This window comes from Pristiophorus japonicus, unplaced genomic scaffold, assembly GCF_044704955.1.
Source record: "Pristiophorus japonicus isolate sPriJap1 unplaced genomic scaffold, sPriJap1.hap1 HAP1_SCAFFOLD_557, whole genome shotgun sequence".
In the NCBI taxonomy this organism is placed as follows: Eukaryota; Metazoa; Chordata; class Chondrichthyes; family Pristiophoridae; genus Pristiophorus; species Pristiophorus japonicus.
The window spans coordinates 320540-335099 of NW_027254464.1; the positions used below are offsets into that span (position 1 = coordinate 320540).

The 14560-nt window shown below is 47.3% G+C and overlaps 1 long non-coding RNA gene across 3 annotated transcripts; it reads left to right on the forward strand.

The window, feature by feature from the left end:
- Positions 1 to 9591: 9591 nt before the first annotated feature.
- Positions 9592 to 14024, forward strand: LOC139254514 (uncharacterized). 3 transcript variants are annotated; one of them, XR_011592027.1, is made up of 3 exons: positions 9592 to 9692; positions 11670 to 12225; positions 13732 to 14024. It is a non-coding gene; the product is annotated as an uncharacterized lncRNA (long non-coding RNA). The 3 variants fall into 3 exon arrangements; XR_011592025.1 differs by lacking the exon at positions 9592 to 9692 and adding an exon at positions 9701 to 10711; XR_011592026.1 differs by lacking the exon at positions 9592 to 9692 and adding an exon at positions 9701 to 10475.
- Positions 14025 to 14560: the final 536 nt, after the last annotated feature.

The following is a 14560-nucleotide window of genomic DNA, read 5'->3' on the forward strand; positions in this document are numbered from 1 at the left end:
GCTTGACAAATCTTCTGGAATTATTTGAGGATGTTTCCAGTAAAGTGGACAAGGGAGAACCAGTTGATGTAGTATATTTGGACTTTCAGAAGGCGTTCGACAAGGTCCCACACAAGAGATTGATGTGCAAAGTTAGAGCACATGGGATTGGGGGTAGTGTGCTGACATGGATTGAGAACTGGTTGTCAGACAGGAAGCAAAGAGTAGGAGTAAATGGGTACTTTTCAGAATGGCAGGCAGTGACTAGTGGGGTACCGCAAGGTTCTGTGCTGGGGCCCCAGCTGTTTACACTGCACATTAATGATTTAGATGAGGGGATTAAATGTAATATCTCCAAATTTGCGGATGACACTAAGTTGGGTGGCAGTGTGAGCTGCGAGGAGGATGCTGTGAGGCTGCAGAGCGACTTGGATAGGTTAGGTGAGTGGGAAAATGCATGGCAGATGAAGTATAATGTGGATAAATGTGAGGTTATCCACTTTGGTGGTAAAAACAGAGAGACAGACTATTATCTGAATGGTCACAGATTAGGAAAAGGGGAGGTGCAACGAGACCTGGGTGTCATGGTACATCAGTCATTGAAGGTTGGCATGCAGGTGCAGCAGGCGGTTAAGAAAGCAAATGGCATGTTGGCCTTAATAGCAAGGGGATTTGAGTACAGGGGCAGGGAGGTGTTGCTACAGTTGTACAGGGCATTGGTGAGGCCACACCTGGAGTATTGTGTACAGTTTTGGTCTCCTAACCTGAGGAAGGACATTCTTGCTATTGAGGGAGTGCAGCGAAGGTTCACCAGACTGATTCCCGGGATGGCGGGACTGACCTATCAAGAAAGACTGGATCAACTGGGCTTGTGTTCACTGGAGTTCAGAAGAATGAGAGGGGACCTCATAGAAACATTTAAAATTCTGACGGGGTTAGACAGGTTAGATGCAGGAAGAATGTTCCCAATGTTGGGGAAGTCCAGAACCAGAGGTCACAGTCTAAGGATAAGGGGTAAGCCATTTAGGACCGAGATGCAGAGGAACTTCTTCACCCAGAGAGTGGTGAACCTGTGGAATTCTCTACCACAGAAAGTTGTTGAGGCCAATTCACTAAATATATTCAAAAAGGAGTTAGATGAGGTCCTTACTACTAGGGGGATCAAGGGGTATGGCGAGAAAGCAGGAATGGGGTACTGAAGTTGAATGTTCAGCCATGAACTCATTGAATGGCGGTGCAGGCTAGAAGGGCCGAATGGCCTACTCCTGCACCTATTTTCTATGTTTCTATGTTTCTATGTTTGCGCACTAGGTCCATGCAGCAGAGCTGGTCTTCATTCGTCCTGGTTAATCTTTGCCACTGGACCAAGACCTAGCTCTGTCAAGCCCGTGTGGTGGCTGGTGTGCAACGGCCACCACACGTTAAAAAAATCCATGCACAGGCATCTTTCTCCCTTCAGGATGTAGTTCGAGACATCCAGTATTTTGCCAATGACCGATGATTCCACATCATCCAAGCTAAGGTCCTTCTTACTATTGTGTTAATCTCCTCTTTAACCAGCAACACTACCCCACCTCCTTTTCCTTTCTGTCTAACCTTCCTGAATATTGAATACCCCTGGATGTTGAGTTACCAGCCTTGGTCACCCTGTAGCCATGTCTCCGTAATCCCAATTACATCATACCCGTTAACAGCTATCTGCACCTTATTATGAATGCTCCTCACATTGAAACACAGTCTTCAGGCTTGTTTTTTTAACACTCTTTGTTCTTTTAGAATTATGTTGTAATGTGGCCCTTTTTGATTTTTGCCTTTGATTTCTCTGCCCTCCACTTTTCCTTATCTCCTTTCTACCTTTTGCTTCTGCCCCCATTTTACTCTGTCTCCCTGCATAGATTCCCATCCCCCTGCTGTATTAGTTTAAACCCACCCCAACAGCACGAGCAAACACTCCCCCTAGGACATCAGTTCCGGTCCTGCCCAGGTGCAGACCGGTTGTCATGGTCCCACCTCCCCCAGAACCGGTTCCAATGTCCTAGGAATTTGAATCCCTTCCTCTTGCACCATTCCTCAAGAAACGTATTCAGCTTAACTATCCTGCTATTTCTACTCTGACTAGCATGTGGACCTGGTAACAATCCTGAGATTACTACCTTTGAGGTCCTACTTTTTAATTTAACTCCGAGCTCCCTAAATTCAGCTTGTTGGACCTCATCCCATTTTTTACCTATAACGTTGGTACCTCATTATCCTATCCATATCCCTTTCTAGATTCTTTGCATCTTCCTCACAACTTGGTTTCCCACCTATCTTTGTATCATCAGCAAATTTGACTGTGTTACACTTGGTCCCTTCATCCAAGTCATTAATATAAATTGTAAATAGTTGAGGTCCCAGCACTGATCCCTGCAGCACCCCACTAGTTACAGTTTGCGAACTGGAAAATTACCCATTTATACCGACTCTCTGTTTTCTGTTACTTAGCCAATCCTCTATCCATTCTGATATATTACCTCCAATCCCGTGAGCTCTTAACTTGTGCAGTAACCTTTTGTGTGGCACCTTATCGAATGCTTTCTGGAAATGCAAATATACAACTTCAACTGGTATTCCTTTATGCACTCTGCTCATTTAATCGCCAAGCAACTCCAGCAAATGTATTAACCATGATTTTCCATTCATAAAACCATGCTGACTCTGCTTGACTGCAACATGATTTTCTAAATGTCCTGCAACTAATTCCTTAATGATGGATTCCAGTATTTTCCCAATGACCAATGGTAGGCTAACTGGTCTATGGTTTCCTGCTCTCTGCCTCCCTCCTTACTTGAATAGGGGTGTTACATTTGAAGTTTTCCAGTCTGCTGGGACCTCTCCAGAATTCAAGTAATTTTGGTAGATTACAACCAGTACATCCACTATCTCTGCAGCCACTTCTTTTAAGACCTTCGGATGTATGTTATCAGGTCCGGGGGATTTGTCCACCTTTAGTCCCATTTGTTTGCTGAGTACTTTATCTCTAGTGATAGTGACTGTTTTAAGTCCCCCCTCACCCCACCCTCACCACCGCAATAGCTCGATTATGGGATGTTTTTAGTGTCCTCTACCGTGAAGAACAATACAAAATATTTGTTCACAATCTCTGCCATATCCGTGTTTCCCGTTATTAATTCTTTAGTCTCATCCTCTAAGGGACCAACGTTTACTTTAGCTACTCATTTCCCTTTTATATACCTGTAGCTGCTCTTACTGTCTGTTTTTATATTTTTTGCTAGTTTGTTCTAATGCTATCTTTTCTGTCTTTATCATTTTATTGTCGTCCTTTGCTGGTTTCTAAAAAATTCCCAATCTTCTGGCCTTCCACTGTCTTTCACAACATTATATCAGACAGGAGGGGATTGGTGTCAGTGACTGTGGGGTTGGTTTATATCAGACAGGAGGGGATTGGTGTCAGTGACTGTGGGGTTGGTTTATATCAGACAGGAGGGGATTGGTGTCAGTGACTGTGGGGTTGGTTTTTTCAGACAGGAGAGGATTGGTGTCAGTGACTGTGGGGTTGTTTTTTTCAGACAGGAGAGGATTGGTGACATGGAATCATTGCAGTTTACAACACAGAACGAGGACATTAGGCCTATCATGTATGTGCGGCCGAAAAAGAGCTATCCAGCCTAATCCCAATTTCCAGCTCTTGGTCCGTAGCCCTGTTGGTTAACGCACTTCCGGTGCATATCCAAGTACTTTTGTAAATGCGATGAGGGTTTCTGCCTTGACTATTCTTTCAGGCAGTAAGTTCCAGACTCCCATCTCCCTCTGGAGGTTATGCTAGAACTGTGTAAAACACAAGTTAGGACACAGCTGGAGTACTCACACAGTTCTGCTCATTACATCACCCTATTGGTCCAGCCCTTGCTCACCCTATTGGGCCAGCCCTTGCTCACCCTATTGGGCCAGCCCGGGCTCATCCTATTCGGCCAGCATAGCTCACCCTATTGGACCAGCATGGGCTCACCCTATTGGGCCAGCAGAGAAAATCAGCAGCTCATTTAGTTTATTCTCACTCTGCGCACAGCGGGTGCAGAACTGAACCCAACCTTGTAAGCTGGCAATGCATCGTTACAGTCACACTGGCGAGAGGCTGTTCACCTGCTCTGAGTGTGGGAAGGGATTCACTCATTCATCCGACCTGCTGAGACACCAGCAAGGTCACAAGTGACTGCAGGGGTTGGTTTCTACTGTTACTGCTGCTGTTAATCACATCCTAACTGAATCATGTTCATTCTGTCAGTTGGGGATTGTTTCTGCTGATGTTCATAACCCCTATAACTGGGCTGGAATTTAATATTTTGATATTTCAAATAACAGAGTGTGTCGATATTTGATGACTCCAAAATAAGAAGAGACTAATTGACATCCTGTTACTGACTGCTCCATTTTGTGCCGTATCTCCTCTCTAACTTTGGATTATTTCAGTTCTTATACCTTTGGTTACTTTCAGGGGCAAGTCCCAGTTTCCCATACCTTCCAGAGTTGATCTCCTAACCTTGGTATCCAGGGAAGGTGTTGGTAACACGCCCAGGATCACTAAACATAAAACCCAGTCTGTTAATCACCTTCAGATACTGGACTGAGCATCTGCCCCACAGCATCTCTCGCACCTTCGATGTGTGAATGGAGCACCACGCCTGCAAACCTGGTTTCAATTTGTATTTGAATCCACTCAGCAAACATATTTTTAAAAATACGTACATATATACCAATCACATCAAATAATTGGCAAAGACTTAGAGTCAACAAGATGAATAAGTAAACACATTACAGCCCAATAAACCAGCTCTATATTCACAGGAGAAAGTCTGTTATCTAATTCCTCAAATGTCTGTTGGTGAGATGAGCGACCGAATCACTTTCCATGTACAACAGCATCCATTCCCACTGTCCCCACATTTACAGTGTTGAGTCAGGTGGGTGCACGAGTCTCACAGGCTGAACGATTGGTTGAAGGTGCATCCACACACACAACATGTGTCCTGTTTCTCCCCGTTGTGATTGATGTTTTTACAAAAGCTGATGATAAGGTGATCTTGATTAATCCGGGAATCTGTCAAATCTTGACGCAATGTTTGGTTTGAGTTTCCCAGCTGCAGATCCTCCCCTTCTAATATCCTGCAAATAAATGGTGCTTACAAACATTATTACTTTAAATACAGGATAGAAATTCAGAACAGACAATTCTAGATTCTACACAACATTCTATCTCCTCCTGTCCCCCCCTAAGCTGTAAATTCCTTATTCTAGACACTCTCCCTCCATCCTCACTGTCTAAATTCAACATTCCTTTCATCATCTGAGATTTATTATCTCCAGAAAATGCTGAATCTGGCTGTGTGCAATTCCACAGACATTAGTTAACCTCTAGTGCCTCACCGTCAGTCGACTCAATGAGTGCCAGCAGGATTTCCACTGTGGTAGGCATCACAGCTTCAAATCCTGTCCTCAAATGACACCCACACACTTCCCAGTTGAGGTCACTGGATCGGTATGAACAGTAGGGACACTGGCTGATTTTTACTCATATTTATCGTAGTGGTACTGAGGACAATTATAATCCCTGAACTGCTGCCTTGGCTGAGGTCAACTCACAGCCCAGATCATGGATCGAACTTGGGAACTTCCCAGTCAGTATTGCAGTGTTCTAAAATTTGGGGGGTTGGAGGAGGGTTAGAACAGAATATTTTGAAACAAATTTGACTCCACCTTTAACCAACACCTTCATCACACTGCACAATTCTGAAATCTTTCCAAATTATGCAAGTGGATCATCAAACACAGTGAGACATTTTAGAAAGGCTCAAGTCACTGAAATAGACAGCTTTACAATCACTGCACAGTACAGAAAGGAGCGACTGTTGATGGGAGCTCTGTTAGTGAAGTCCTCCGACACCCCAAGATAAACTGGACTGTCCCTTTAACTATAATGAGGCAGAGAAAGGGGAGTCCCTGCCCCTTTAAATATCTGCCCCATTCCCCCAGACAGTGGGAGGAGGAACAGCGCGCGGTCTCTTTATATCCTGATCCACCAAGCACCGCCGGATGAGCTAAAGATCATAGAATGTTGATCGCATCAGGTTACACAGAACAACTGAAATAAGCACACAAAGTCTATATATATCATAGCATATATATATATATATATATAGCATGTTTTTTTCTTTATATATATATATATAGTGTTTGTGTATACAGAGCACATCATTTTTAATGTTTGCTAGTCAATTCCAGAGATAAATTATCTTCACCAATTATTTTCCAGCATTTTATTTCCAATGTAATTGCAGACTGTTTAATACCTTTACCATTTATTGATAACCCATTGTCTTGTGTGGTCTTGTTTAGAAAGTGATGTCACACTGACCATTCTGTTACCAAGGTGACCATGTCTATCCACAGTATTCAGTGGGAAAGGGGATTAAATCACACTGAGGATAATGAGCAGCCCCCCACCAGTCTCTCAGCTTTATTGTCCAGTGATCACCTCACCATCACACAGAAGCTCCTGATATTTACCTCCAGTGTGGATCATTGGTCGAAGTGATGGTCAAAATGAAATTGTATGTGTGAAATAGGGGTTGGGGTGAAGGAGGGTTTGGTGTGAGGGGGCTTGGGGTGAGGGGGGTTGCAGAGTAGGAGTGAGGAGGGTTGGGGTGAGGGGGGTTGGGGCAAGGGGGTGAAGGAGGGACTGGGGTGAGGGGCGTTGGAGTGAGGGGGGTTGGGGTGAGTGGGTGAAGGAGGGGTTGGGGTGAGGGGAGTTAAGGAGGTGTTGGGGTGAGGGGAGTTGGGGTGAGGGGAGTTGGGGTGAGGGATTAAAGGAGGGGTTGGGGTGAGGGGGGTTGGGGTGAGGGGGTGGAGGAGGGGTTGGGGCGAGCAGTTGGAATAGTAGGGGTGGCTGGTGTGCAACCACACGTTAAAAAAATCCATGCACAGGCATCTTCCACCCTTCAGGATGTAGTTTGGGATCCAGAATATTAGGTCCTTCATTGAAAAACCTGTGAACTCATCCCTTTTCGGCATAGAAACAAGTCATCTTCATTTCGAGGGACTGTCTATGATGATGATGATTGTGCAAAGTTACCGAGAGGGTCCTTTACTATGGCAATAACTTCAAGGTGTAAACGACCTTGATCTTTGCTGGAACAAAAAGAAGAACTCCAGTTATGTTCAACTTCTTATCTGCAGTAATGGATCTTGAATACCACAGCATGGTGACAAAATTGAATGTAAGACTTTTTGAAAAAAATGCCTGGAATGAATGATTTGGAATCATGTGTTATCTCCCACGACAGATTGCTGGAGAGGGAAGATAAAGAACTTGCAGCAAACACATTGTAGATACCTTTTGTATTGTTCAATCACAAAGGCTGGACATAGGTTTGTGTGAAAATAAAATTGACTATCTAAATAGATAGGAGTTGCTGCTCAAGCATTCAGGAAGGGAAATGTAATCCATATAACCTAAGTTTGAGCTGTGGAGGGAAGACCTCTCACAGAGCGGTGCTATTTTTCCTTTTGTTTTTTTTTTGCAGAAGCAAGTGGAAGCGAGGTCGCAGGATGAAATATCGCAGCCAGCAAGGTCCAGGTGAACGAGGGAAGGCCAGTGTGCCTAGAATGCTGGGGAAGCATCGTTCACCTACATTCTTCCTGGTTAAGCAACGCCTCAATTTCAAAATATTCATGCTTGTTTTCAGATCCCTCCATGGCCTCGCCCCTCCCTATCTCTGTAATCTCCCCCAGCCCCACAACCGCTGAGATATCTGCTTGCCTCTAATTCTGCCTTCTTCAGCATCCCTGATGGTAATCGCTCAACCTTCTGTTGCCTCGACCCCAATCTCTAAAACCTCTCCACCTCTCATTCCTCCTTTAATCTGCTCCTGAAAACCTCTGTCTTTGACCAAGCTTTTGGTCACCTGTCCTGATATCTGCTTATGTGGCTTGGTGTTATGTTTTTGTCTTATAATACTCTGTGAAATTCTTCAGGACGTTTTACACATTAAAGGCATGATATAAATACAAGTTTTTGTTTTTGTTTTTGCTGATTCCCTTGATTTGACCTTTCATGGTATTATATAGAATGTGCAGCATAGAAACAGGCCATTCAGCCCAACTGGTCCATGTCGTGGTTTAAACTCCACACGAACCTCCTCCCACCCTATCAACATATCCTCCTATTCCTCTATAGTGAGGAGTTCCACAATCACTGGTAGAAACATAGAAACATAGAAAATAGGTGCAGGAGTAGGCCATTCGGCCCTTCGAGGCTGCACCGCCATTCAACAAGATCATGGCTGATCACCCACCGCAGCACCACCTCCCCCCCACGCCCCCTCCACACCCGCCGACCCCCCCAACCGCAAGGACCACATCCAACTCCCTCCCGAACACATCCAATGAACCGGCATCAACAACTCTCCGTGGCAGGGAAACCCACAGGCCAACAACTCCCCGAGTGAAGAAGTCTCTCCCCATCCCAGTCCCAAACAACCCACCCCCCATCTCAAGAACGTCCCCCCACCCCCCCCCACCCCAGCTCCGGACCCACCCAACACCGGGAACACTCCCCCCGCACACAACCTGCCCCTTCCCGTCAGAATCCTTCCCAAATGCCGAACACCCTCGGATGTCGAGCCCCCAGCCCCGCCCACCCCGGAGCCACACCCCCCCGATGCCAACCACACCACATCCACCAACCGCCATCTGCGCAGTCAACCCGTCCACCCCACTCTGAACACTCCCCGCACCGAGGCACAGAGCCCCCAGGTCCGCTCCTCCAACACACTTCGCCCCCCCCAGACCTCCGCTGCAATGTGGCCCCTCCCATCCCCCGCCCTGGGTTTCTCCGCCCCCCCACCTCCACCACTCTCCCCTCCATCCCCCGCCCCCGTCTCCCCTCCACTTCCCTCTGCCTCCCCACACAGGCTCTCATCTTGGGGGCGGCAGCCTTCTGGGGCCGGGAATTTTAGCCCCCAGCGTGGAAGTCCTGTTCCCGCCGCAGAATTGGCCTTACCACTCCTCAATGGAAGCGGAGCGCAATTTCCCACACTCCTAGCCCCCATCCAAAGGGCCAATGTGTGAGTGTATGCAGTGATTGTTGGCAGCCTATTCAACCTTGGGGGCATCACAGTCCAAAACAACGCCCCCTTTGCAGACTTGGCCTTTGCTGCTGGGGTGAGTGGACAGTGATCAGTAGCAGGAGCCCAGGGCACTGAGGTTAACTGCAGTCTCCCCAACTGCAGCCCAGGCTGGGATCCGCTGACAACCCCCACAGTGAGCAGCTGGAATGTGCAACATCTCCTGGTCTGCACTGGGGAGCAAGGGAGGTCAAGGGTCAGCACAGAATCAAATCAACCTTGACCCCCAGCCTCCCTCACTCAGGAAAACCAAGTTGCACTGACGTCATGACGTCTGCACTTTTCATGATGTCACACATTCCAGCGCGCGTCAACCTCGGCCGCCCGCCCACTGTTCCCGCGTTCTCGCTCCCCATTGGTCGGGAGCTCCTGTCAATCAGGCCGTGGGCCCAGGTCACGTGCCCCTCGAGTGCGCCCGCCTCCCAACAGCCGGAGGCGGAGAGAAGGTTCCGGAGCGGGGAGCAGGAGGAAGCGGCGGCGCAGGAAGCAGGAAGCCCCGGAACCGGCGGGGCGGCTTTCTAAACACCCGGGGTAGGCCTCAGGCCCCCAACAACAACCTGCGGCTCCGGCGTTTGCCCCGAGCTCGAGTGGGTCAGACCCTTCGGGGAGGCGGGAGGAGATTGTGGGGGCGGCGGAGGGTGTGGACCCGCGGGTGGGCCGGGGAGCTTCACCCACACCCGCTGTAGGCCTCAGGCCCCAATCACAGCCCACAGGCTGAGGCCGGGTTTGCCCCCCCCGCGGTGACAGGCCCAGGGGCTGGCTCACTCTGGCTGCCTGCCTCTCCTCCACGGTCAGGGAAGGAGGGAGAGAGAAAACGGGCAACTCGGGGCCAGTTAGTCTGACATCAGTCCTTGGGGGAAATGCTGCAATCCATTACTACACAAGTGTAACAGGGCACTGAGAAAATCAGGCTCTCAGTCTGCTCTCAACATGGTCTTGTGGGAGGGAAATCGTCTTTAATACATTTATTAAGCTTTTTGAGGATGTCAGCAGCAGGGTGGATGAAGGGGAACCAGTGGCTGTAATGTTGCAGGATTTCTAAAACGCATTTGATGTGCCACATAAAATGCTAATTGAGAGCTCACGGAGTTGAGGGTAATATATTAGCACGGATAGAGGATTGGTTAATGGACAGAGAGTCGGGATACACGGGCCATGTTCCGGTTGGCGGGCTGTAACTAGTGGGGTACTGCAAGGATCGGTCAGCTTTGGTCTTAGCTTTGCTTTGGCCTCAGCTATTTACAATCTGTATTAAAGACTTGGATGAAGGGATCAAGTACAATGTATCCAAGTTTGCTGACGATACAAAGCCAGGTGGGAAAGTACGCTGTGAGGAGGACGCAAAGAGCCTGCAAAGAGATATGGACAGGTCAAGAGAGTGGGCAATAAGGTGGCAGATGGAGTATAATGTGGGGAAATGTGAGGTTGTTCACTTTGGTAGGAAGAATAGAAAAACGGAATATTTTTTAAATGGTGAAAAACTAATAAATGTTAGTGTTCAGAGAGATTTAGGTGTCCTCGTACAGGAAACACAGAGCGCTGGCATGCAGGTACGGCAAGCAATCAGAAAGGCATGTGGGCCTTTATTGCCAGGGGGTTGGAGTACAAGAGTAAGGAAGTCTTGCTACAATTGTACAAGGCCTTGGTGAGACCACACCTGCAGTACTGTGCACAGTTTTGGTCTCCTTATCTGAGGAAGGATATACTTGCCTTAGAGAGAGTGCAATGCAGGTTCACCAGATTGATTCCCGGGATAGGGGGATTGTCCTATGAGGAGGGATTGAGCAGTATGGGCCTATACGCTCCGGAGTTTAGAAGAATAAGAGGGGATCTCATTGAAACATGTAAAATTCTGAGGGGGACTAACAGGGTAGATGCTGAGAGGTTGTTTCCCCCGACTGGAGAGTCTAGAAATAGGGCCCACAGTCTCAGAATAAGGGGGTCGGCCATATAAGACTGAGATGAGGAGGAATTTCTTCACTCAGAGGTTTGTAAATCTTTGGAATTCTCCACCCCAAAGGGCTGTGGGTGTTGAGTATATTCAAGACTGAGATAGATAGATTGTTGGACTCTGGGGGAATCAAGGGATATGGAGATCAGGCAGGAAAGTGGAGCTGAGGTTGAAGTTCAGCCATGATCTTATTGAATGGCGGAGCAGGACCGAGGGGCCATATGGCCGATTCCTGCGCCTAATTCTTGTGGTCTTTTGTCTTGTCGGTGCCCGGATGGCCCTGGAGAGGGAATATGCGGTGTGCACTGGTTCCTTAATGCCTTGGTGACCGGTGGCACCTCAGGGTACGGAGTGTCTCATACACACTGGGAACAACATTCTGGTTTAGTTGGGAAGGTTCCCTTTGCTTTTGTTGCTTATTTTGCCGCCTTTTAATTCGATTGGATCACATATTTGTGGGAACAAAAGAGGAAAGATTATTCCATGGAAGCTGGAATTGTCTGTTTTGATTTTCTGCCCTGGACTTACAGTGATGACTTTTGTGAACTCTTTTACAGGGTATTAGAAGGGGAGGATTTACAGATGGGAAATTCAAACCAAACATCACATCAAGATCTGACGGAGTCAATCGATTCATCAGGACCTGAATATCATCGGCCTTTGAAAGTGGAAGGAGAAATGTTTGCCTGTTCTGCCTGTGGGAAAAGAATTCAAACATCAGTGTGACTGGAAAAGCACCGAGACATACACACCCGAGTGAGATTGTTCCAGTGCACTGACGGTGGAAAGAGCTTTAACCAGTTACACAGCCTGAAAAAACATTGCATCATTCACAGTGAGGAGAAACCGTTCACATGTTCTGTGGGGACCAGGCTTCAACTGATCATCCAACCTGGAGAGACACACGGACACCCCGCACCATGGAGAAACCGTGGAAATGTGGGGACTGTGGGAAGGGATTCAATTACCCATCCCTGTTGGAAACTCATCACTACAGTCACACCGGGGAGAGGTCATTCTGTTCAGAGTGTGGGAAGGGATTCACTCGCTCATCCACCCTGTCGGCACACCAGCGTCACTGACACCACGTGGACTGGGAAAGTATGTTAAAGGGTAAGACTGTAGAAATGCAGTGGCAAACATTTAAGGAGATATTTCATAACTCTCAGCAAAGATTTATTCGTGAGAAATAAAGATGCTTCGAGAAGGCTGAACCATCCCTGGCTAACTAAGGAAGTAAAGGATGGTATCAAATTGAAAAAAAGGCAAACAATGTTGTGAAGGACAGAGAATTGGGAAATTGTTAGAAACCAGCAAAGGGCGACTAAAAAAAATGATGACCGCAAAGATAGCAGTTGAGAGCAAACTAGCAAGAAATATCAGTAAGAGCTTCGACAGGTATATAAAAAGGAACCGAGCAGCTAAAGTAAACATTGGTCCCTTAGAGGATGAGACTGGAGAATTAATATTGGGAAACACGGAAATGGCAGAGATTTTGAACAAATATTTTGTGTTGGTCTTCACGTTAGAGGACACTTAAAAACATCCCAATGGTTGATAATCAAGGAGCTACTGTGGTGGGAGGGGGGACTTAAAACAGTCACTATCACTAGAGATAAAGTACTAAGCAAACTAATGGGACTAAAGGTGGACAAGTCCCCTGGACCTGATGGCTTGCATCCTAGGGTCTTAAAAGAAGTGGCTGCAGAGATAGTGGATGCATTGGTTGTAATCTACCAAAATTCCCTGAATTCTGGAGAGGTCCCAGCGGACTGGAAAACTGCAAATGTTACATTCCTATTCAAGAGACGGAGACAGAAAGCAGGAAACTATAGACCAGTTAGCCTACCATGTCATTGGGAAAATACTGGAGCCCATCATTAAGGATGTAGTAGCAGGACATTTAGAAAATCATATTGCAGTCAAGCAGTCAGGAGGAGATTGGTGTCAATGACTGTGGGGTGGGTTTATATCAGACAGGAGGGGATTGGTGTCAGTGACTGTGGGGTGGGTTTATATCAGACAGGAGGAGAATGGTGTCAGTGACTGTGGGGTTGGTTTATATCAGACAGGAGGAGATTGGTGTCAGTGACTGTGGGGTGGGTTTATATCAGACAGGAGGAGAATGGTGTCAGTGACTGTGGGGTTGGTTTATATCAGACAGGAGGGGATTGGTGTCAGTGACTGTGGGGTTGGTTTATTTCAGACAGGAGGAGATTGGTGTCAGTGACTGTGGGGTTGGTTTATTTCAGACAGGAGGAGAATGGTGTCAGTGACTGAGGTTGGTTTATATCAGACAGGAGGAGATTGGTGTCAGTGACTGTGAGGTTGGTTTATATCAGACAGGAGGAGATTGGTGTCAGTGACTGTGGGGTTGGTTAATATTGGATTCAAGATGACTCCTGGGCTAACAGCTCCTTAGTGAGCTGCTCTTTTCTTCAACTGTATCCTTGGCCATCCATTGCCATCCTTTGCTCTTCTTCCCCCAATCTCCTTTCTCCCATTGCTTAAGATACCATGGCTCTGACGGTGAAAGCATTTCATGCCAAACTACAGGTTTACAGCTGTCCCTGCTGAGTACGCCGCCCATTCCCTGACCTTGCGTGTCTTTGTTCTCAGAGCTCGCTCACCTGCCGGAACTTTGCTGAAACTTGATTCCATCACCTGGATTCCTCGCCAACAGGACTACGCTGCTCTACTGACCACACTGTGACTCAGCGGCTGTGTCTCTGCTCTGCTATTCAGTCACTTCAATGTCTTCAGCTGCTGAATTCATTTCTCATATCAGTTTCCGATCTCCTGGACTTCAACGGACATTTAGATTACGTGTCTGCACTGAACTACATTGGATTGCACTGTAAGATTAACGTGCTTTGTCTCCATCTCTGCTGCGAAAAAAAATTGAAACTGCGGCTGTGTGTCCTTTGAACTAGTTCCAGTGGTTTTTCAGCGCTGTTGGCATATAGCTAACACCTGCTGTTTCACTTGCTGTCCGGTGACTTGTTCTACCGGCTTCCAGCTTTGCTGCTCGCTGGCTTGTGGTTTTACTTTTTCTCTGCCACTTTGATCTACGGTGACCTGCAACTTGGGTCTGTTTTACCATCAGCTTCTTTTACCGCCACTGACTCTCATTCCTACGGCAACAACCTCACTTCTCAAACTCTGCCCCTCAAATAGCCTCTGAACTTCACTCGCCTGCTACACCTGTCTCTGAATTTGGACAGCGGTTCGTCGATGCTCCGTGCTGGCCCTGTCCTACTTCCATCAGCTTTGTCCCTCCATGGGACCTCGGACTTTGACCCTGGTCTCCCCAATATTGTCTCCAACCTATTCCCTGCTGGCAGGCAATATGTATCCCATTAATTATCACATGTAATCAGGCCGATATAACCTGAGCTTTTCCCCGTGTCCATTCATGTGCGCACTGTGGCTGCTGCTCAGGCCCGAG